Genomic DNA, 25,739 nt, shown 5'->3' on the forward strand with positions numbered 1-25,739 from the left:
TTTCAAAACTTCATTCTAAGTTTTAAAATGTAGTAATTTTTGGAAAGAGATCTGTGTGGCGTAGTGATTTGAGCTCTGGACTATCTACATTGAGAAGTTAAGCTTGACATAAATAATATGCCTCAGAGTAGTCTCAATTGTTCAGATGTCCCAGGAATGCAACCGCTCTGCTGGGGCAGCATGCATCCCACCTCCTCCATTTCATTGCCACCACCATTACTTCTAGCTGGCCACAGAGCTCCATCAAAGCTATTGGCCATCATGGGCATGTCTGCTGGTGTCAGGATGGAGTGTGCACACACACAGCAAGGAGAGGAACCACGGCCTCTCCTTTATTCTGGTTCCACAGGTGCCTCTGCTGAACTTGCAGAGATCCTCCCAGTAGCCAGGAGCTTACATGGGGCTCTGTGGTCAGCTATGAGTGCTGGCAGCAGGGAAGCAGACACAAATCACCCTCTTTCCCTATGCTGATGAGTGCAGGGAAAGGGTTATGGCCCATTGCCCAGTCTGGATAGTGGATTGGTCTGAATCAGATCTGATCCTGCTGTCTAGACTTCCCTGAAGCTAGGGGAGTTTCCAGTAAATTCTGGAGTATTACTTGACTTTGCCAAAAATAGGGCATAGTTTGTTTAAAGCAAAAAACCTCACAATACTCACCAGAAGTTGTTGAACTTCACAAAGACAGCTAGCCCTCCATTTGGATGGGCCTGGGTATGTGTTTTTTTTTTTCTTCCATTGTAGACAAGCCCGAAGGCTCAGGAGACAAACATCTGAATTTCAGCTCAATTATCAAAGCCCTTGGGGAATGTCACACTCTCAGCCCAGAGGAAGAGAGGGAAACCTCCATTGAAAGGGCAAAATTTCCTGTAAGTCAGAGACAAGAAAGCACACATTAACAATCCCTGAGGGACTGGAAAAGCTGAGATGTGAAACATCCAAAAAGGTAACTTTTCCAAACTCTGAGGCGGAGAATATGGCACTTGAAATCAAATTATAGCTTCAAAGAGTCCCTAAACCTTTTTTTTTTAAAAAAAAAACCCCGCGCTGTCTGCACATACCCAGAACGTTGTTGTTTATTTGTTCAGTCGCTTCCAACTCTTTGTGACCTCATGAACCAGCCCATTGCAGAGCTCCCTATCAGCCGTGGCCACCCCAGTTCCTTCAAAGTCAAGCCAGTCACTTCAGGGACACCATCCATCCATCTCGCCCTTGGTCGGCCCCTCTTCCTTTTCCCTTCCATTTTCCCCAGTATCATTATCTTCTCCAAGTTTTCCTGCCTTCTCATTATGTGGTCAAAGTACTTCATCTTTACCTCTCATCTCCTTCCCTCCAGTGAGAAGTCAGGCTTTATTTCTTGGAGTATGGACTACCATATCACTTATTTCCCCTTTTCTTACAATATGTAATTCAATGAGAACAAGAATCTTAGATATGGCAGAGAGGGCAGGTGGCATTTAATGTTTTCTTTCATTGTTTTTCATGTGGCAGGTTTTAACAAAATCTTTCCCAGTTTGTGCTCTTTGTGCTATTTTTAAGTCCTTGTGAGTGTCTGCAAGGGGCTGCCAACAAAGAATGCATACTGGGTAACTCAGCCGTTCCCTGCTTGCTTGCTTTGTTTCACATATATTGCTCTATGTAGTTATCTCTATCTTTATTTCTCACCCCATAGTGGAACCACTGTATAATGCAATTCAGGAGCAATCTGTCTGGCTACAGGCGAACTTTGTACAGAGTTTTAGGGAAGCAAAATATGCACATGACCAGAGAAGGCAAAATGCCATGTGCTGACTCATGTTGCGTTGCAGTTACTCTACTGCTGTTAGACTGAATTCTTTGAAGAGTATACAGCGTGCCCTCTTTTTAATAATCATTTCAGAGTACTAGAAACTTGGGGGGGACTTAATGATTTAAATTTCTATCCATTACAGTATTATCTACGTTGTTCAGAGTAAGCAGAGAAATAAGTGTAAAGTCACAAAAGAGAAGCCTCTCCTCCTGATTCCTTTTTGAAAACTGATTTATGATAGTAAGCATGTAATTTATCAACATAGATTTGTAAACTTATGAACATAAGGTCATAAAATGTGACTTCAGAGGGATAACTTCTTGCTTTTAGCAATTTCTTCCCAACTTGACTCTAATACTGGAAAAAAGCCAGGAACACAGAAAATGGTTTAAAGCTGTGTAATCCAAATGGGTGGGAGAGACTGTGGTGGTGATAGATTGCATGCTCCTTTCATTATAAAAACAAAACAGTAGTGATCAGCTTTGGAGAGCGCATTATTGTTTTTAGTCGCTGGAGCTGCTCCATTAGAATGTCACTGTATTTGGTACTGCATTGGAAATGTCTCCCCTCAATTTACTATTAGAGCACAGAACATGATTAGTATACATTTTCTTTTCAAGCTGAATCACATTCCAGGGATGTTATCTAGCTGAAAACAAAGTGTACATCTCTCATGCGCTTTATTTAAAAGTAAAACGTAAACCACAATCTCTCCCAGATTTCAGTCTATAGTCTGTGTATGATTCGAGACCTGGGGAAAAATGTAGAGGCACTTCTGTGAGAAACAAGTCTGCCCTCACCTTCTGGTATGGTCTATGGAAGAATAAGTCTTGCGTGCTGTAAAAAGATGGATGCAGTGAGGTGATGTAGGAAGTAAAAGAAAAGGAAAAGTGTGCAGTGCAAGTGGAGGAAAGCTAGAAGCAAGGTAAGGGCATGAGGTGGGGTGGAGAGGGAACAAGAGAAGAGAAAAGGAATCAGAACAAGGCCAGATTTACACAACCCCCCCCCCCCCCAAATCCCATACCTACTCGTGCTTTGTGCAGACACACATCTTTTAGGCTTTAATGGGGTCTAAAATAACCCCCTATTTAATCCAAATTTCATTTTAAAAATGAGTTATTTAGGAGTGTGTCCTTCTCTTCCATCAGGTTTAATCAGCTTCATCTGAGGTGACAAGTTTATACAAATTATGAAAAAGGCCAGATCAAGTGAACTTTTGATTGCTTGTTGCTACTCAGAAAGATCCTTGAGCCTGGCACCCTTGTCACATGGCTGCCAGGGATGCCATGCATTTTGGCAAATCCAGCAACCCTCATTGGGGGCATGGGGAACCTGTCACCCCACATCACCTGGCTCCTCAGTCAGCTGATCCCATGGGGGGAAGCATAGCTCACATGCCCCCCCCCATTTCTTCCTATGATAACACAGGAAACCTTTTGTGTTGCAGTGGCGGCTCTGCCCTACATCACCCACGGAGCCCCGCTAGCATTGTTTGATGGGAGCGGGCGGGCTCTGTGGATGACATGCCACTCCATGTTGTATTTGTGGGTGAGATGCAAGGGAGGGCCACATTGTGAGAGAATGAGGTTAGGTGATAAGAGTATTTGATGCAAGGGGAATGAGCAGTGCAAGCAGAAACATCTAAAAAACACGGGAAGAAGACATTGTGAGAATATGAAGTGAGGTGAGAGAAGTAACAGGAAGAAAGGGAGACCAAGCTGTGCAGGTGGAGCACAAGAAGCAAGACATCCAGATGGCATGTGTGTTGAGAAGTACAGTCCTCCCTCCACATTTGCCATTTTGACCTTTCCTTGATTATTGACCTTGATTATTCATAGATTTGATTAAAATCCTGAGAACCTCTATCCCATTCAGTGTGATTCTAAGGCTAGTTTCTCCAATCATGCCATGGGATCTAAAGATTTCTAGAGAGAACATTTCTCTAGGTCTTCAAGTTTGGAAGTTGACCATGGCTGTAAAGTTAAAACTCCATGACAAAGCAGATTTTGAACTTGAGTCTGCCTGTTTCAAGCTCAGCACTTTCTCCTCATTCTCTCAGATCAGTTATAAGAGGTTTTTTTAAATTTTAACTGTATGAATGCTGAAACACAGTGGAAGAAAAATGCTATTATCAATGTACTTAATATGCTAATCAGAATGCAAATAAGAAAAATGTGCAGAGTTGGAATAATTTGTATAATATACAAGTTAGATGCCCCAGTTTGCAGAAATGATATATGGCCTTTCACCTTTGAGCCTTCTGAAATAAAAGCTTCAGTTGCATCATAGCTGCTGTCTTATGAAACATCATGTAAAACCAACCCAGCTCTTATAGGCTGGTGAAATAAGAACAAGTGTCAGGCATTCCCCAAGTTACAAACATCTGGTTTACAAATGACTCATAGTTAAGAACAGGGGTGAGACTACAGGAACTGAGAGCAATCTATCCCTTGGAAAAAAACTCACTCCTGAAATAGTTATTATCACAAGGAAAAGGTGCCTCAACTGACACTTTCTCACCAATCCTTGTTTCTACAGCAAGCCACATTTTTCAAAATCCAATTATCACAGATAGTGAAATGAAATCTTCTGAACAGGGGCACAGACAGCTAAACAAATACAACAGGGTTGTAAACCCTTTCCCATGCTATCAAAAGCTTGCTCTATTCATCTATTCATCTATTCATCTATTCATCCATCCATCCATCCATCCATCCATCTATCTATCTATCTATATTTGGCTGGATTTACACTTAAAAATGTACCTGTTCCAACTTACAAACAAATTAAACTTAAGAACAAACCTAGATAAATTATCTTGTTTGTAACTTGGGGAGAGCCTGGATGAAATACATGTCTGATAAAAAGAAAGCAAAAATCCTGATCACATTTTACTTTTCCTTCCATCCCAGAAGTGGTGCTACAGCAGAGCTTCAGTATAATACATTACAAATAATGTATGTTACAGAGTTACTTTATTTCTTTAGAAGCAGCAGTTGAGTAAAAGGAAATTTCAAAGATAACGTAACGTGTGGAAAATATTTACCCCCTTTTCATTGAGCAAGTATCATTTTATAGTTACTTTCTACTTAGTTTTGAAAGGAATTTTGACACTTTTAATGGGCTTTTTAAGAAAATGTTTTTAACCCCCCCCCCCCCAATTCTCTAATTCACCAATTCACTTTAGGTTTCAAAAGATCAAAAACAATGAGTCATGCTGCAAGCTTATTTTCTTAACTTTGTAATGCATGAAGACTACAACAAGCAACCGGAACACTTTCTTTAAAAATTATTTTCCAAACTACAGAATTTGCTTTTGTGGACAGGTATATAGATCCACCATTGGCTCAGTTAGATGTATATAAGTGCCTACGCAACCTAGTTAGGATAACCTCCCATGTTTCCTTCTACAGCACTTAGCAACTTTATGGTAATTTATAAGCTTTGTTTAGCATCAATTACTTCTGTATTGTTTACAGAATGCTGTCTGCCTACAGTGGTAAGACAAAAAGTGAAATACTTAACAGCCATTAATAACACAAACCAAATCAAGTAAAACAGAGCAATGAGATAATAAATCCAATAAAACAATGGCAAGTCAAAATAATTGCAGGAATTCACAATAGAGGTTAAAGGCTTATTTGAATAAATTTTTTCTTCTACTAGTGGGAGAAGGTCAGAAACATGAACAGGTAGGTCTCCCTCAGCAAGGAGTTTCAGAATTTGTGGGCAATCACCCAGAAGGCCCTCACCTGAGTTTCCTCCACTTTCAGTGCTTCCCTTTCTTTTAACAGAACTAAATTATAGCCATGTGCAGCATCTTCAAGCCCTGGTTCCTTTGTTCAATCTCATGGTGCATCTCCCCCCCTCCCCCCTCTCTTTCTCTCTGTCAATTCATTACCATAGGAAGTTCAATCCCTTTTTCAATCATTTCCAGCTTTTGAAAGGTCCCTCACCAATCAAATGCATCAGTGGGCGCTAATATGTTTCCAATTCTGGTGAATAGAAAGAATGGACATCTTGCTGAAGAATGCAAAGCTTGGACAGGCTTAGGAGTTTGAACTGTATCTGGAAAATGAACTGCTAACTGGTGAAGCAGTTCTGATAAAGAAGTTCCCCTTTACAAAGTCTTTTTATACCCAGCCGTCCCTTGCCCCTTTGCTATTTCTCCTACTTATTCTCTATCTAAGCTAGATTTTTAAGCCACATCAGCATTGGGAGTATAGTAGAGGAAGTCTAGGGAAGGACAAACTATTAGTATCGGGTTGTGTCAACATGCTGGTAGCAAATTGCACAAGGAAGCTTGAACTGGGAAAAAGTGGGATTCAGCTGTATCCTACTTCTGTGTACCTTGTCTGCCTACAATAAACAAGGTATATAGCAGTTATTTCCTGAATCTCTTGCTGAGCATGTGTGAATGGCAGAAGAATGAACAGGAGAAAAGAGATAAGTCTGCCTCACCAGCTATTCAGTATGGTTAAAAACAAGAGATCAATATGTTTCACCACCAGAATTTAAATCATAAGAAAAGTGCAGGTTGTTGAAAGAAAATGCAATCCCTGGTAACATTTTGGAAGAAGCTTTCAAGTGCTTTTTAGAAGGTACAAGATTTTTGTTTTACTTCTTTAATACTTACCTGACCTGATTGTTTCATCTCGTGTGTCCACAGTGGGCCATTGATATCAACTAGGTTTTGGTTCCAGGACACCCCATGGATATCAAAATCTGTGAATGTTCAAGTCTTATTATATATAATAGCATTCTAAAATAACATCACTTATATAAAATGACAAAATTAAGGTTTACTTTATAGATTCTTTTGGAATATTTTCAAGCATTGGAGGGTTGAATCCATGGATACAGAATCTGTGGATACAGAGGGCAGAATGCACTGTTAGTTTTTGATAAATTGTTTGCTACATGTTGAACTGTTTGTCTTTTCTTGCAGTGTGGGAACCTATGCCTATTGCCTTTGGTAACAATTTTCCTGTTAAAAGTCGTAATGCCCTGAAACACATCTGCTTTGTTATCTGAGGTCTACCTGTACCTTTTTTCTTGCTTAAAGCCAGCCTGAACTCACAGTTTGAAGACTCTGTGCCCAGAGATATCTTGAAATATTATTGTGGTTAGTGCTGCCAGTAATGTATCACATGACCACCTCAGGCTAGCCAAAGTTCAAACTCTATATTTAGCCTCTTTTTCTGTGGGAATTGCAACCATTTCCAGGATTGCATAAAATATAAAATAAGCAGATTACTTTCTCCTCAGAATGCATTAATAACTCAGCTGTATTGAAGAAAAAGACTGCCAAAATACACACGCTGACTCAGTGTTTGCAAGACATTTTCTATGACACAATTATATCCCTCCAGTCCCTATGAAATCCAAGCATGTCCCCAATTGTTTGAAAGAGTAGAATAGGAAATAGGAAATAGGAAATATTGAAGGAATTAACCTTATTTTAAACAGAATGGAGACAAGGGTTTTGGTTTAAGGCAGCTTCTCCAGTTGGACACCCTCCAGTTGTGCTGGACTGTAACACCCTTCAATCTTGGAAAATTTCAGCAAATTTGTAGCCCACCATGGCTGCTTTTCACCGAAAATGTGTGAGTTTTTGCCTGTGTAGTCCTCTGAAAGAAAATTTGCTATAAAGCAAAGGTGGGGAAAGTCCTAGGTGTAGGTCTTAAGGCTCTTCCAAAGGTAGTGTAAAGAATAAAAGCAAGCTTACGGGTGTAGAGACTAGAAAACCATCCAAATGGTATAAACTATAAATAATTAGATTATGATATCTCTCAAGATCATTGCTAGAAGACTTCAATTGAATGAGCAATGAACAAGGAGATAGTATACTTAAAGACTCTTTATCTTTATATGCCAGGAACTGTGTGTTCTGACAGTTTAACCCCACCAGCATCAGGCAAAGCAACATCATTTGGCCTCAGCTGTTTTGTCATCTGAAGTTATATCCGTGCTTGAGAACACAAATACTTCTCAAAGAGACTAATAACCATTCTCATATCCTGCAAATGTCCCAATATGATAGGGACAAACCTAACTAAAACCATTCTGACAGCTACTTTAAAATGACCCAAGTTCTTTTTCTATCTCACATTTCAATCCTTGTTCCCAACTTACTTCAGTTGCTGCAGATAGATGTCCCATCCAGACAGTACATTTATCCCAGAAGCTTCTACAGCAAACAGGAGGGTGGCCAGACACAATTCCTTGTAAATGTGGAAGCAATCGCTACAAAAGGCAAAAACCGCGAGATTTCCAGATGCAGGAATATCGTGGTTTTGAGCCAAATATGTGGATCTTTGCATGTCTGTATGTCCCTGCAAGTGGAAATCATGGGTTTTTTAAATCTGGGTTTGTTCCCAGGTTTTAGGTGTTTGTTCCTGATTGGTTAGTTCCTAAAAAGAAGGTGACTTGAGAAGAATACAGAAACTTTTTTGTTTGTGTACCAGAAACTTCATGAAACATCTGGAGAGCACATTTTCTCTGACCAGGACAAAGTTGTGGCCCTCTAGTCAACACTGCACATTATTTCACAATAAGAGCAATCAGGAACAGACATGTATAACCCAGGAACAACACCCTGTTTGCACAGATAGCCCTGCAGCTTATATAACCCAGGAATGGGACTTATACAATGATTCGCATCTTCACATCTTAAGTTTTTTTTAAAGGTGAAATTTCCAACCATCTTGGGAGTCTCTAAATCCCACAACAAAGCATCAAGTCTGGACAACAGAGGAAGAAATCCCAGGACCAACAGATTTGTATGTCGGCCTCTTCTGAAGTCCTGTTTTTTTTTTTGGTTTTTTTTTTGCCTTTGTTTAAAACTCATGATTTAGTGCTGTCTGGAAGAGCCCTGAGTTCAAAGTGGAAAAGCAACCTGCACCCATTTACTGTAACTCAGCAGAGAGGAAAGGAGGGGAGGGGATGAATCTTGCCTTTCCCAGAAGGCCCAGGCAAAAGGAAACTGCAGCAGTATCTCCTAGCTGTATGTGTTCTTCTCATTCATTAATGTTGCCATCTTTGACCACCTTCAGATGTTGCTTGATCACATGTTTCCCAATTTTCATTTGTGAAATGTGGCATTCCTCCATGATAAGAGCCTATGAATTCATACTGAAAAGATACAAATAAAGGGAAAATGATCTCTAACATCAAATGGAGAAGCCCTGCTTCCTCTGATTTATTACCATTGTACCCAGTCAACTTATGGCCAGAGGGAGGGCGTATCATTTTATAATAACATACATTTCCTATAACACCCCAATGCAGAGGCCATGATCCAAACACTACATGTTCTTTCCCAATATACAGTTTCACATCTTTGCCTCAGGAAGGTTCAGAAGCCAGTGTGACCCATTTGTGCCTTTTGTTATTCCAATAAAGGAACATTGCCACATGATGGATTTTGGATTTTTTGTTTTGTTTTGTGGCTTTAACTGAATGAGTCATCAGATATCAGCTGGCCCAGAGTGAACTATTCTAATGTGATTTATGTGGGAGTCACATTTTCCTCTGGGTGTAAGGCTCTCCTGCTACACAGTGATGCAAGATATAATATCATCTGGAAACTGTGGGAACACATGATCATTCATGTGCTTTCTGGAAAGCGGGATACCAGTACATTTTCCCCATACACCACCATAGAGAGATCACATTATATGGTTGCTGTAAAAACAATGAAGCCTGGCACATGACTTAGAATCATACACACACATAAAGGAAGATTTGGTTTCCTGAGCATGTGGGTTAATGCCTGCTCCAAATGACACCTGACTACAAACATCTCTCTCTCTCTATCTCTCTCTCTCTCTCTGTGTGTGTGTGTGTGTGTGTGTGTTACTTTCAGCTTCCTCAGATTATACTTCATAACGGAACTGTATTTAATTTTTTAAAAATATATTAAATCTTGTTAGTACATATTTTGAGCATCCCTTATCCCCAGATTGTCCACATCTCAAACCTCATAATATACAATAGTAGTAAAATGATCTGCCTTCTATAAAACGGCAAAATCAAGGTTTACTTTTGGGATTTTTTTCAAGCTGTGGCTCGATGAATCTGTGGATGCATAATCTGAGGATATGGATGGTCAGATGTATTACATAGTAAGAGTAAAGGAGCTTTTAATGTGACTTGGTTGGGAACTGCAACATGTTGTAGTAGAAAAACTATTTAGTGAGTAACTGTGAGGTTTCTGGGCTGTATGGCCATGTTCCAGAAGCATTCTGGAACATGGCCATATAGCCCAGAAAACTCACAGGAACCCAGTGATTCTGGCCATGAAAGCCTTTGACAACACATTGAAAACCATTTAAAAGATAAGGGAAGACACAGATGGGAGGGAGGAGACATCTTTTCAAAAAAGTAGATTAACTCGTTTACAAATTTAAAATGGTATAGTGCAGTGGTTCTCAACCAGGGGTCCCCAGAAGTTTTTGGCCTACAACTCCCAGAAATCCCAGCCAGTTTACCAGCTGTTAGGATTTCTGGGAGTTGAAGGCCAAAAACATCTGGGGCCCCCAGGTTGAGAACCACTGGCATAGTGGGATTGTGGAAGCATATTGGCAATTTAGTATTAAAAAAGTATAATTCTTAGAATTCCCTAGACAGATGAACGACTCGTCAGGTTGCATGGGGGACTTGGAAACTAGTTCCCCAATTTCTTAACATCTGTCAGGAAAGTTTCTGTTCTATTTCTCAGTATTTTAATTTCATTCCAGGTTTATAACATTTTGTTATAATGTTTTGTTATAACGACTCCGGCCCTGTTTACCTCTCCGAACGTATTCTCCCCTACGTACCATCAAGACTACTAAGATCGTCTGGAGAGGCCCTGCTCTCGGTCCCACCGGCCTCGCAAGCGCGCCTGGTGGGGACGAGGGACAGGGCCTTCTCGGTGGTGGCCCCGCGACTTTGAAACTCTTTCCCTCTGGAAGCCAGAACCGCCCCATCCATCCTAACATTTAGGAAATGGGTGAAGACGTGGCTGTGGAGTCAGGCCTTCGATGAATGAGACAACACCATAGGACCCTGGATGGAAGTTGATGTAGATCCATCTTAATAGGACGACTGACCACTGTAGTTTTATATATAGTGTTTTTAAAGATGTTTTTGTAATTGTGATATATGGTATTTTAATGAGTGTATATGTTTTTTATGGCTGGAAACCGGGCTGAGTCCCTCAATGAGGTTGAGAAGCTTGGTATAGAAAACTGTGAAATAAATAAATAAATAAATTTGTGAGATCCCTTGGCATTGAAATTTTAGTAGAAATGTATACATTTTTGAAAGCAGTTTTCTAATGTATGCACCTTTTGTATTGGTTTCTCCTTTGACTAAAGTAAATAGCATCATGCAAGTGACATGTGTGCATCTTTTGGCCCATCTATATTTTTTAAAACACACACAGGGATAGAGAATAGCCTCTTCATTCATAACAGTTGAGTTCTAGAGATCTACACTTGACATCAAGAATCTTTACAAAATGTCTCTGTGTGTACTTTTCACATGTTTTATATATATTCATGTATAAGTCTATGACAGGTTTGCTGGCCAAAATTATGAACTTTGATATGATCTGTGGATAAGTTGAGAGTCCTTCTGTGAAGAGGGAAAAGCACTAATGCCACCTCAGGGGACAGAAACCCCTGGCACCATGACCATTTCCCCACCCAGGGATTTAAAAAGGCCAGTAGTCATTCCACTGCAGAGAAATTAGAAGGGATCAATGCTTCTTTCAGACGTTACCAGGATGTACTACATTCTCACTGTTTTTGATAAGAGTTAAGATGCAATACCCACACTGACCCATGGATAAGTCAACCCAGCTATTTTGGCTGGATTTTAACTAAAAGTTCCAGACTTATACATGAGTATATGGGGAACATTTGTAGTGATCTATGTCTTCCAAACAAATGTGCAGATTTATGTGCATGTTTTGATGTTGAAGTGCACAGCAAGCCCGAGAAATGCAAGAATGTTCTTGTCCAGTTGTACTTTGCCTACTTTTTAGTCCCAAAAGATGTGGAATTAATTGTCTCAGGACTCAGGACTCAGTGACAAAAAGTTCTAAAGTGATGATAACAGGGTTTAAGCAATTGTCATTGTTGGTTAGAATCAGGTTTATAAGTACAAAGGTGTAAGTCTGACTCATGTGTTATTCCATACCTTGGCAGTCTCATCTGCCCATGCAACAACCAAAAGTCATTCTCAAAACCTTCTTTTTAAGCATTGCAGGACAGAATTGCATAACATTTAATATACCCACATTAGTTATATAAGAAACTTCATTCCTGTTTCCCCCCACCTTTTAAATTAACTCAGTCAAATTTATCCCACCTGCCTTCTTTCTGCTGGCTTAATAACATACAAATCATGGTGCTCCCTTGGATGTATTCTCGGAATGTCACATCTGTTTTTGGAAAGTTCCAAAGAAAATCAATTACCGGTACCTTGATAACAGGTTCAAAGTTTAGCTCTGTGAAAATTAGAGCAAACAGAAGCACTGGGAGGGATACCCTTAGTGGTATTTTTAGCAATGGTCCTGGCTGTAGCATCAACTTGTTGCCACAACAAAGTTCTGTTGATAAACAGCAGGATTATATCTGAAGCCCAGCCAAGGCAGCATTTTAGTACTTGCATAGATTTGGAACTGCTTCATTAATCCGATATGATTTTTTAATTGGCTCCAAAGTAAAAGATTTCAGAGCACGTAATGGGGGTTGCCAGAAAGGCTTCTTATTGATTTTAAGCAGTTATTCCCCACAGCTGGTTTGATGGTTGTCCTCACGCAACCCTCCAAAGTTGTCATTAAAATTCATCCCTGAGCCCTGCAGTTTGATTTCTTTCAGATGTCACGCCAGACGTGCATGTACGCATCTCTATTTGCAAAGAGCAACAGCCTTCAAACGTTTTGAGGCAGAGTCAAAATGCAGCCCCCCTTTTCTTCACCACCACAACTGAGCAGATGTGTTTTGGCCACAAGAAATAAACATATGTGAGTGCATGCACACACACATGCAGACTGAACTTTACACTGCCTAAAGGGAGACAGCTATAGGAGTGGAGGCTCTTGCTCCTTTTCTTTTGTATTTATCTCTTGCTTGCTTGTACAGGCATGGAAGGTGAACAGAGAGAAACGGTGAAGAGAAATGCAAGGGCAAGGGGAGTAGCTCCAAGGGGTAGGGAGAGATGGCATTGCCCCTACAGACAAAAAGTCTGCAGCCCTGCTGTGTTTGCATTCCCTTGGAAACTTTGCTTACCCCCTTTTTTGGATACCTAAACACTACTTCAGAATGTTTCATTGAAATGTAAAGTTTCATAGAAGTTAAGGTGGTATCAAAGCATTATATTTGTGTAGTGTGTGTTTGCACCCATGGGGGCTGAGTTTAAAGGGAAACATAAAGGTATGACTCAGGCCCATAGCCAGGATTTTGATTTGGGGGGCGGGGGGGGGGGGGGAGGCTGAGTTTGATTTGGGGGGGGGGTGAGTCTGAGTGAAAGAGGGTCTACCCTAGCAAACCTTTTGTATCGTTATCCCAATACCCCCATGCATATGAGATATATTGAGCATGGTGATCAGATCATGATATGAATAAACATAACAGTCTAATGTACCAGTAAGGCCTTTTCACAGACCACCATGAGAATTTCTGGGGGGGGGGGGGGGGGGCTGAAGCCCCCAACCCCCCCCCCCCCCCCCCGGCTACATGCCTGGTATGACTGCAAGTAAACATTCTCCCCCTCATATCAAATTTTCCTTCAATCTCAAAGTTTTAGCATTGCAGTTTTCATCCTATGGAAAGAAACCTGGAATTTCTAGTTAGAATTCTTAGAATTCCCTGTAAGAGAGCTTGAATGCTTAGTTAGAATATAAGGTTAGAAAAGTGCAAATACCCCAGTCTCACTACAACCACCCCACTTTCACAGAATACTATTAACCCTATAACATAACTGTGTAGATGCAACCTATGCCTGCACCCAGTTCTGACCTGCATTTTAATGCTCCAGAGGTTGACCACAAGAAAGAGACCTTGCTTTTAGGCAGTGGCATCACTTGAGGGGTGTAGGGGGTGAGAGCTGCACTGGATGCAAAGATGACCCTCAAAGGAAGTGTATACATATATAATTTTTGTTCAGTGTTTCTGCAGAAAATTATTTTTATATAAAATATCCCTATAGCTAGTTATAACTAAAAATAACATTTTGGTAACTTCAGTTTGCTAATTTACTTTTTGAGTAGGTCAGACATGTCATTATTACCCAATTCTAATGTTTCAGATCATGAGGTTTTATCTGCATGTGTTACAGGGACATGGTTTATTTATCATGTCAGAAGGGAATTGAGAACGCAGTTATAATGTATAGGAAAACCATAAACAAAGTTAAAAACTTGACATTGTACTAAATTTCCTTTGACCAGAAGCTGGCCACTACAAGTGCCTTTGGTGTTGCTGTAAGGAAGTCCTCCATTGTGCATGTAGCAAGACTCAGACTGTATTGTAATAAGTGGTTTGCTTTTCATGGTGTTATATTATCATCACGGCTGTCTTTTTTTTTTTTTGACAGTTGTTGATTTTCTCACATTTTCTGGTATTTTAGTTACAATATTGTGGTGTGATCTAGTGTGGAAAGAAATCCATTGGGTTAATACTTTCATCCTTGAATGACATCAACCCTAGTGATGCAATTACTTTGGGGTCTGGTTAAGCCAGTTTGCCTCCCATATGACTGAAACCTCTCTGGAGATAAATTTAGCAAGGTTGGAAGCTGGAAGTTGGACAGCAGAATCAACTATGCTCCATTTGGACACCATTAAAGGGTCTACATTTTAGGGTCAGAATTTTGGATTACAACTCCCAGAATCTTGCACCTAGCATTTGGTAATCATGGGAAATTTTGTGGGGCCTGTCAAGAGATATGAAGTCTTGATGGGGAAGAGAGGCTCATCATTTGGCAAAAATATGAAATGTTGACTTCCTTTGATTTACAACTCTTAGGCCCTTTTGAGGTGGTCCCCTTATGCCTATAGAGGGTGCATAAAATATTTCTGATTGACCAGAACTTATAAAGTTTTTTTTATTTAAACAAAGAGCAAAATTGAATTGACCAAGGTTGGTGGTTGCTGCTGTCTTGTAGCTACTAAATGTCTGTGTGATACACTTGGTGCTGAGAAGCTTCCTTTCAAAGAAAACTACACTTGAAGTCATCATTTCAAAGATGTTTCATTTCCAACCTCTGACGCATTTAGCCATCTCAATGTACGGGTGAAATTGAGCTCAGTTAAATTAAAGCTTTTATGTTGAAATGCATCTAGGATGCTTTCAACTACTCATGTGGGCATTTTTTTTTTAAAAAAAGAGTTTCAACAACAGATTTCACTGTGGGTGTTCTTCACATACTAGTTTTGGAAGGCATTTGGAATCCTAGTTATTCAACAATCTTCTCAGTATATCTGCACGCCACTTTGTTCTTTTCAAAGCTCTGCAGCTCTGTAATTCATACACCTCTGGAGTGTTCTGTGATTAATTGTGTCTGATGTGTTAAATCAATTAGACATGGGAGTTGTCTACACCAGAAATATAATCCAAATGAAGTTGAGAGTATTCTGAAAATGGCCATACTGCACTCCTTACTGCTATACCTAGTTGCAATTCATCACATTGATATTGTATTGATGGCCACACATTTCTTCTGTCCGAATTGAGATCAGGATCACTGTTTTCTCCTTCTCCTTAGTCTGCCACATCCTCTCCAGCTGAGTCCAACCATGAAGGAGACCAACAGTGATCACATGGCTGAACTTTCATCCTGGCCTCAAGACCCCTGCCTCTTGTACTGTGGACCCGAGTCCAAATGAGGTCTCCTTAGCTCAATGTTAGGGTCATGAAAAATTTTGCAACAATGATTTCTGAATGACTCTGGGGGTTGGTGCTCATCTCCATTTCTAAGCCAAAGAGCTGGCATTGTCCATAGACACCTCCAAGGTCATGTGGTCATCATGACTGCATGGAACACCATTACTTTCTCTCCAAGGTGGTGCCGATTGATCTACTCACATTTGCATGTTTTCAAACTGCTAGGTTGGCAGAAGCTAGGGCTAACAGTGGGAGCTCCCCCACTCCCTGGATTTGAACCAGTGACCTTTCAGTCAGCAAGTTCAGCAGCTCACTGTGCCACTCAATTAACAGCAAATGTTTGATTTTTATACCTATTTCATATATCTGTAGACCCGAGGTCACATAAAACTTTCTCAGGTGAAAAGGGGTCATAAAAAAAAACTCGGGCAGAAAGAACAAGCAACTTGGGAAGTGGGACTCTGCTGGGAAGGTTCTTGGCAAGGAAGTCAGCAGCGGTGCTTTAACTGTCCTGAAGAGAATGACAGAATTGGTTTTGCTTTTTCAATTGTAATCTACAAGTTTTTTTTTTAAAAAAAATGAGATGCTTGCCACCCACCCATCTGTCCCATCCCCCTGAGGCCACCCTATCCACTAGAAAATGCACTAGAAAAACAACAGTTTTTCCTGAAAACTGTAGAGCAAGAGTTTTTTTTTAAGTGTTAATGTCTAAAATAATCACATTAACAGTTTTATATTTTGAAATTTATTCGGAATCCTAGTTATTCAACAATCTTCCTGCATTGGAACAGAGATGGGTACAGATTAATTTTTTTCCTGGTGTTGCTAACTCAATGGATTGTTTGGGTGACTTTTGAATGAATTTTGGGTCGCAGGTTTTAGAGGGGGAAAAGATAAAGAGGTGAAAAGAAGGTTATGTTTTTACACTTTGTGTAAATTTAACAATAGTCACCATAGGCACAAAACTTGCTTTTGTATACCAACTGAAGTCCTATTACTCATCCCAAAGGAGAATAGATACAGCCTCAGAGGCTACCATTCGTTTTGAGGGCAAAAGACAAAATACTGCCAATATTTTTCCAGTTGCCCTCTCTTCCCCCCTCATTTTTTTCTACTGGTGGGACAGTATCTACACTGCAGAATTAATGTAGCTTGACGCCCTTTAACTGTCTTTACTCAATGTTGTGCAATCATAGGAGTTGTAGTTTCATGAGGCACCAACACTCACCAGCAGAGAAGACTAAAGGCCTTGTAAACTTCAGCTCCGATGATTCCATAGCATTGAGCCATGGTAGTTAATGTTCTATCAAACTGTAATAATGTTACAGTATAGATGCACCCAAAGACCACCTTGTTTAAATGGCCCCTTTGCCTTTCACTGGTTGGAGCAGAAGAAAGGATTCATTAGGTGTACTGTATATTTTAATATGTAATACATGTTGAACGTATTGTAAGTGTTTGTTTATTATTTTATTTTATTTACGACATTTATATGCCGTCCTTTTCACCCCGAAGGGGACTCAGAGTGGCTTACAAGATATATATACATACAATATATTATATTATTAGCATAGTACAATATCATTATTAAATCTTACTATATTGTACTATACTATTATATTGTAATATTATTAGTAATATTACACGTAATATAAATATATTATTATTATTATTATTATTATTATTATTATTATTATTATATCAATGTTTCACATTGATGTTTTCATTGGATTAGTTCTCTGAGGCATTTTTAGAATTTTGTCCCACTTATTGTCTTAGCTATTTTGTTTTAACTTGAAAACTATTTTGGATCCCATATTGGAATAAAGAGGGTAGAATTTAAACAAATATAATAACTGAATCAATGATTATTATATGAATGTGGATGTACCAAATTCCCATTGATACAGTATATCTAATCTAGTTGGGAACAGTAGCTGGGTTGAGACCATAATCTCTGTATTCATAACTTGGGTTATGTACACAGATCCTGTTTACAGTTTGCTTTCTTGGCCGAGGCATATTGTTTTTCTAAAGGGTGCCTAGGTTGAGCAGCATATGAAATAATGAGCCCACAAGGTTGCCCATGTGCTGGGATCTGTCTTCCGCATGGTGCAGCAGGTGCTTCGAGTTTCCAGGTCAGATGCAATGAGATTAGAGGAGAGCCACAAAGCAAACACACAGCTTGCAACATGCCCAGCTTCCGTTGGCTTCCTTATTGCTATTGAGTCCGGCTGAAATTACTTTTCACAAGGTGCAATGCACTTCCCATTGAATCTTCTAACAGTACTGCCATTGATTTTTCATGGAACCTGTTTCTTGCATTGAGACCCCTCTGCTGGAAGTGACAACGGTAAAGCTAGACATGAAATATCTTGGCAAGGTTAAGATATATGATCTGTTAAAGGCAAAGGAGACATTTGGAGCAGCAAGTGGCAAACTTATTTCTGTAAAAGTTAGATAAAGGACAGATGAAATAACAGATTTGTGATATAAGCAATGTATCTCCTTTGTTGCTTGCAGAGAGAAAGAGAAGGACAATAAACTCCTTGAGCCAAAATTGAATCCTGGGTGACGGAACTCCCCCACCTTCTCTTTGCTAGTACTATCACTAGTGTTGCTCTACCAATTTGGAGATATATTTGGAGGTATATCCTTTTCTAATATACCAGTTACTGATATAGCTTTTCCTCTTTCTATATCTCATCCTTTTTCTTCATCTACATGAGAAAAAGGCAGATTCTGGGGAGATCCAGCACAGGTTTAGGGTAAGGCTGGCTTGCATGTTAGGTGACATGAAGTGTCTGCCTCAGGGTGCAGCAACAAGATAGAATTAATGCAGTTTAATTCCACTTCAACTGTCATGGCTCAGTACAACAGAATCCTTCAAGTTGTTTTTTTTTGTGAGTCACCAACACTCTTTGGCAAAATAGGATAAAGATCTTTTAAAACTACAACTCCCATAATTCTATAGCATTGAGCCATGTCACTTAAAGTGGTATCAAACTACATGAATTCTACAGTATAGATGTACCCTAAGATAGAGAAAATACTGGGTGGAGAGAGATGTTGGAAGACTTAATTGTGTGTTCCAGATGCAATGTTCCACTCACTTCTAAAGTTAGCTTTCTGCCTTCGAGATATGTGCTTTGAGCTTGGCAGAGTGCATATCCTTAGCTTGTTTGGCCGTTGCCCATGTTGCCTGGGGTTTTCCAAAAGGAGTATTTTTTCTCAAACTCTATGTTTTCTAGTGTCTTGTTTAAAAAAAAACCTATAGAAAGTTTGGAGTCTGGGGGCTCTGGATTTGGGAGTTCACAAAAAGGGGGTTGCAGTGAGGAGGGGGATCTCTCTCTCCCCCCCCCCCCCCAGTTCTCCTGGATTTTATTATTCCATCCTATGGGATATCACTTCTGTTTCTGTTGTACAACTAGGAGTTTTATATTTGTGAGGAAAAGAAAACCCATCATTTAAAGCCTGTTTTCCTATGTGTTCGAAAAGAGCTTGTTTAATATGCAGTCGAATTACTGAATAAGAACATAAAAGTAGTTTCCTCACAGTTCTGCCAGAAAAGAGGCACACTGCAGAACTACGGTGTGTGGTACATGGAGACCATTGAACTACAATGTTCTGAAATAAAATATGTCCATTATAGATGTCCGTTACATCCCAGAGATATGTCAAGTCCTCAAGTTCATTTTGTTTTCCTGTGCTGCCAAGTTCTGGATAATGTGTTAAAATAAATTATCCATTGCAGAACTCTGAAAACCAACTGTTCTGAAATAGAGCTCCCAGCATGGGACAGTCTGGAAGTTGTAATCCAAAAGAGCAATTTTTCCAAGCAATTTTTCCACATTTCACAAAGTATGAGAATTGGAATTGATGTATTTCAGTCTTCCATGAATTAAAACTTCCTATAATATTCTAAGGGGTAGGAACATGTAGTTGTTGTTTTTGTGTGTGGAGAGGATCATTAACATGATTTGCAACAAAGCTGAAATGATATTTCATCTAAATCTGAGCACTAAATGAAAACTGAGGATGCTTCCAGACAGTGCCAAATTGCAGGATTTAGAAGAGGGACAAAAAACTCCCGGACCTCAGAGCAGGTCCCCACACAGCCCTGTCAGTCCCAGGCTTTCTTCTCCTGCCATCCTCACTAGCCTCCCTTCTGTGTCTCAAGAAAAAATGGAGCGCGGATGGGGGACAGTCGGGGGATTAAAAAAAAATACAGTTATACGCTGATCCATATATGCGCACATGTACTTATAAAAAATGCAAGGCATATTTACATGTGCACATATACGGATCAGCGCATAACAGGGATTTTTTTTAAAAAACCTGCTGGATTTCTCCTTTCCCTAATTTTTTTAACAAAGCTCTGTTTACAGTGTTACAGTCTTTACAGTGTAAATAAAGAGTTTCAGAGAGTTCTAATGGCTCTCAGTTCATGCTTCCTGTCAATCATCTGTGTGTCCATTTGACAGCCAACCAACTGATCAGCTGTTTTGAGCTTTTTAACAGGGACAGACATCAGCTGGAGCATCCTCCATGGGGAGAGGAAAACACGTGTTTTCTGGCATTCAGGATCACACAGACATCAAAGATACACATCTTTCAGCCAGAAATGGGATAAAGAGGGACCTTTTTATCCCATGGCTTCCCTCCTTCATAGTGAATCATGAGTTTTCCAGTGACATCGTCTAGCCACAACCCATTTTGAAATGGTAGCTTTCTTAATTAAGGTACTGTGTGGATGGGGGCTGAAATTCTTTGAGTATAGACATTGGAATTCAAAAGTCCTTAATCTAGTACTGGATCAATTTTATACATTGTAATTTAGATTTTGATGTCAAAGTCTTTAAAAATACAGGGTTAGTCAAAATGAATAGGCCAATAAGAAAATTAATTGTACCCGAATGTATGTTTACTGTAACCAAACCACAGCTACGTAGCGACAGATAAACTATCAAAGTTTTTTTTGAGCAACACACATGTACGTTAATGCCGCTAGGCATCGCTAGGAGTCGCTGTTTTCAAAATGGCAGAATCAGGCAAAGAGAAGGCGTTTTGTGTGATGACATTTGCTAAAACAATGTCAGTAATTACGGTCCAGCGAGAATTTCGAGCCAAGTATGGCAAGGAACCACCTCATCGACATTCCATTGCGAGGTGGGTAAAGCAATTTGAGGAGACGGGCTGCTTATGCAAGGGTAAAACCACAGGACGACCGCGTGTCTCCGAAGACACAGTGGAATCCATTCGTGCATCCTTTCAACGAAGTCCCCAGAAGTCGACAAATCGTGTTTCCATGGAATTGAACGTTCCGCAAAAAACTGTGTGGCGCATGTTACGCAAACGTTTGCAGTTCAAGCCGTATAAATTGCAAATGGTGCAGGCTTTGAAAAAAGGTGACTATTCGAAACGACACGATTTTTGCGAATCAATGCAGCGAAGACTAGAGGAGGAAGGCTTTGCCAACAGACTGGTCTTCAGTGACGAGGCAACGTTTCACCTGTGCGGGAAGGTCAATAGGCATAATCTCCGCTTTTGGGGATCTGAAAATCCTCATGCCTTATTGGAACATGTAAGGGATTCGCCGAAGGTAAACGTTTTCTGTGCAATAACCAACCGTCACGTGTTTGGCCCATTCTTTTTCGCGGAGAAAACCGTAACAGGCATAGTGTACGCTGACATGTTGTCTGAATGGTTGATGCCACAGTTAGAAGAGAAAGTGCCCGATTTCGTATTCCAACAGGATGGTGCCCCTCCGCATTGGCACAACAGTGTACGCGAGTACCTCAACGAACACCTTCCCAGACGTTGGATTGGCCGTGCTGGAGTGACTGATCTTCCATTCCTCCTGTGGCCCCCCAGGTCCCCCGACCTCACACCATGCGACTTTTCTCTCTGGGGGTATGTGAAAGACACTGTGTTCCGACCTCCATTACCGCTGACCTTGGACGACTTAAAACAGCGCATATGTGCTGCATTCGATGCCATTACGTCGGATGTGCTGCAACGGATGTGGAATGAACTGGACTATCGCTTGGACGTCTGCCGTGTCACACGGGGCGCCCATATCGAACATCTCTGAAGGTGAGACAAAACTTTGATAATTTATCTGTCGATACGTAGCTGTAGTTTGGTTACAATAAACATACATTCGTCTAAAATTAATTTTCTTATTGGCCTATTCATTTTGACTAACCCTGTATATTCAAGGACACAAACTGGTTGTATGGGCTGAGATGATTCCATGAAAGAAAGTGCTTTTCAGTGTTACTTGCAGGGACAGCAAGGAGACACATTTTGAAGCTTTTGTCCTCAAAGCACGACAGAGAGCACTCCTTCCTCTTTCAGGAATAGACCTCTCAAATCTTCATGTAAATACTCCTAATTGATTTGTGGTGCAACTTTGTCACATCAAATGGGGGATGAAGCCTTTTGGCTGTAAACCAAAAAAGCAGTTGATGTTCAGCTTAAAGAACCAGAACCAAACTTCCTGTGAGTTTTTTTTCCTCCCAGGAGTTCTCATTCTTACCTCTGTAGCTTAGCCTGCCTCTTCAACAATGGAATCTTTTGTACAGGACACATTGTACAGGCCCTTATTCCCATATTGTAGTATGTCTTCTGATATAATGAGGGCCATCTTCAAGCACTGAAGTTGGTCCTCTTGCTGCAAATAAGCCTTGCTTGTGGCAAAAGAGATCAGAGCTTGACAACATTGGTTCTTTCGATGCCAACTCCCAGAACTATTACACTAAAATGTAGCTGTTGTCCCAAATATGACTTTTTGTCAAATAAATAAATAATCAATTGAATTTTAAAATATATGAAAAAGAAAAATGAGGAAAAGGAAGGTTTATGGCATTTAAATTTTGTCCCAATATTTTAAAAATAGTTTTTCTGATGACATACATAAAATACATATTCATAAATCTCTCAAGTTGTGAGAATTTCTGCCCATTGTCAGATGATTGTGAGTGTATATCCACAAATGGAACTACTAGGCTATGCTGTGCCATCTACTATTCCAACCACCATGGTGGGGGGGGGGGGGCATAGCTCCCCCCCCCAAAAAAAAATAATTGGGAGGTTTTTTATAGAAAAAAAACCCACATGTTTTTGTTTACACATTAATTCTTCTCCAATTCTATAGGATCCTTGAATAGACATAAAACTGCAAAAGGGTCTCTTGTACTCTAGAGCAGCAACACTTCTGTCTTTAAACACCACACCAGCTTGGTATAAACCAGTGATGTTTTTGGTCTTCAACTCCCAGAAATCCTAACAGCTGGTAAACTGGCTGGGATTTCTGAGAGTTGTAGGCCAAAACACCTGGGGACCCACAGGTTGAGAACCACTGGTATAAGCAGTTTATTGAAGAATATATGTAAGCAGAGCAGTAAAAATTGTAAAAACAGTATAGTCCAAAGATGAGCTCAAAGGCACAGAGGTAAAACACAAGATCCAAAGGTATAAAATCCATAGAGCAAGGCAGCATGAAAATCCAATACACAGATCAAGAGCCTGGGAAAACTTGGAACATGAAACTAAGAACACTTGGAAACAAGACTGCCATGAAATTCCAACGTTGACAAGACTGAGTTAACTCTTTTTCTTGTTTCTATCTTCACTCTCATTAAATTCTGTACCTGACAAATCATCCTCAGAAGCCAGTTGTTTCTCAGAGAAAGACTGTTGAGAGCTTCTCCCAGGAATGTGACCTTGTGAATCTGCAGGAGAAACACTCTGTTTATGAAACATTTCAGGCCTCTTGCCTCGGCTTAACTCAGATCCAGGAAAACCCTCATCCCCAGTGCCAACAGACCCAGGCCCAAAAGAACCTTCAACCCCATTACCATCATGAACATTAGACACAGTTACAGGCTGAACTACAACATCTCTTGTCTATCACTCTTCTTGACAGGCTCTACCAACTTTCCTTTTGACTTTTAGCTAATTTCTGTGGAATTTTCATTCTTGAAGGCATGTTAGGGTTGTGTTGGCAAATGTAGTGTGTTTTGCAAAGGTTTAAAGTAATGATGTAGTTGGGGCAAAAACATCAACTCAAAAAAATAAAGGAGGTGAGAGAGGTTTGAAAGCACAGGGAGAACTTAGGAGCCCCATGAACTGTGTGAGGTATTCAGGGAACAATTTCTGCACTCTTAAAAGTGTGTCTTAAAAGGCAATTCATCCAAAACAAATATGCCACATTTCTTTGTACAGAAATAATTTGTCTGAAGAAATTAAATTACTGAAACAGATAATGCTGACAGGTTTAGATATTATGTCTACCTCAGGCTACCTCCACAGTTGACATCACTTTAACTGCCATAGCTCAATGTTATGGAATCCAGGGAGTAGTAGTTTTACAAGGTCTTTAACCTTCTCCCTGCCTTGAGCTGTGAAGAGAGGCAGGTAACAACAACAACAACAACAACAACAACAACAACTAATAATAATAATAATAATAATAATAATAATAATAATAATAATTCTCTGCCAAAGACGTCTGGTGCTTCTTCAAACTACAAATCCCAGGATTCCATAACATTGAGCCATGGCAATTAAATTGGGGTTAAACTGCATTCATTTACAGTATAGACCTTGTTCAGCATATGTTCTATGAATGCCACATTCCATGTTGGAAAGGTTTTTGTTTGAGTGGTCATAGAAATGTACTTAGAAACCTACAACACACACAAACCCCACTAAATATAGAAAACCTCCTAGTAATGTTTTTTCCCCCCAAGAGGGAATTTTTTTGCAACACTACAACGCATTTTAACATTCATGCATGAAGTCTGGATGTTTTCTGGGGCTTTTAGAACTAATCTCTTTCTCTCGCTCTCCCCCCGTCTTTCTCTGAGTTCAGATTTTGTATAAGAAATTGGCTGGCAAATTTTTAAACCTTTTTTATCCCAACATAATGGACATAATGTAAAAATACCTAGGTATTCAGCACAACATGTATTTTAGCTACCACATGCCAAAGTAATTTGACTGATCATCATTTTGTACTATCCATTTTGAATTGTGTATGGGTGTGCATTTGTTTCCTTGTTTGTTTTTATTTGCAGCTCCGTGTTTCAGGCAGCAAACTGTCTTGGGCTGGGCTTGTTTTCTAGATGTCCTTAGGCAAGTCACTATTTTTCTGCCTTATTTATCATTCACGGGATTATGATGGGAATAAAATGTGAAATATGTGGCAACTCATAGTCTGAAGCCACAGGATAAAGCAGGAAAGAATTTTAAATGGATAACCATAAATAACCTGGGAAACATTCTGTACACTTTTTGATATCACTTTGGCTGTACCTCCTAATCCATTGTTCTGTGGAGAGGACTTTAAGTAATTTGCCAGGACAACATTCCATTCTAGTTCCCAAATTGTGGGAGTCAGACTCCTCAACCATGACTTTGGGAGTGAGAAAAACTCATCTGAATCACAGGAGAGACATCCTTCTACCAAAGGAGTGTTTCCTCAAGGCACCCTTCTTGGGAATGTGTTTCTCTAAACGAACAGAATGTCTTGGTAGACAAGTTCCTCCATCACCCTAGTAGTGATGTCAAAGTTTTAGATGTTAAGTAGCTATAATGATACAGTATACGTCAAAGTTAATACCTGCCCAAAACAAATGGAACAAGTTCATACTTCCTTGCCACCCCCCTCCACTGGTAGATACAAAATCAAAGGCTTTTAAAATTGTTCATGCTCAAGAGTAATGGCAATGTTGTCTATGTATTCATATTATATAATACATGTTCCTGATGTTGTCATGAATGAAGTCATTTGGGATAGACGTATAAAGGAAAACATTCCTTTGACACTACTACCAGTAAAACATCTACTGACGGCCACTAGCTTTTTAAAGAACTATTTGAATTTTTAGCAGCAATTGCATTGTTTGAAAGTCTGTGGCTACAAATCTCTTGTCGATTTACAGTAGTGTAATAAGTAGTTTACACTCATATCTACTTATTCTGATGTTATGCAAGGAAATATCCCTTACTGTGATGTTTTGCCAAATTGTTCAACAGCCTTGGGTCTCCTGATCAAAATGGGCCATATG

Source organism: Anolis sagrei, chromosome 2, assembly GCF_037176765.1.
Source record: "Anolis sagrei isolate rAnoSag1 chromosome 2, rAnoSag1.mat, whole genome shotgun sequence".
NCBI lineage: Eukaryota > Metazoa > Chordata > Lepidosauria > Squamata > Dactyloidae > Anolis > Anolis sagrei.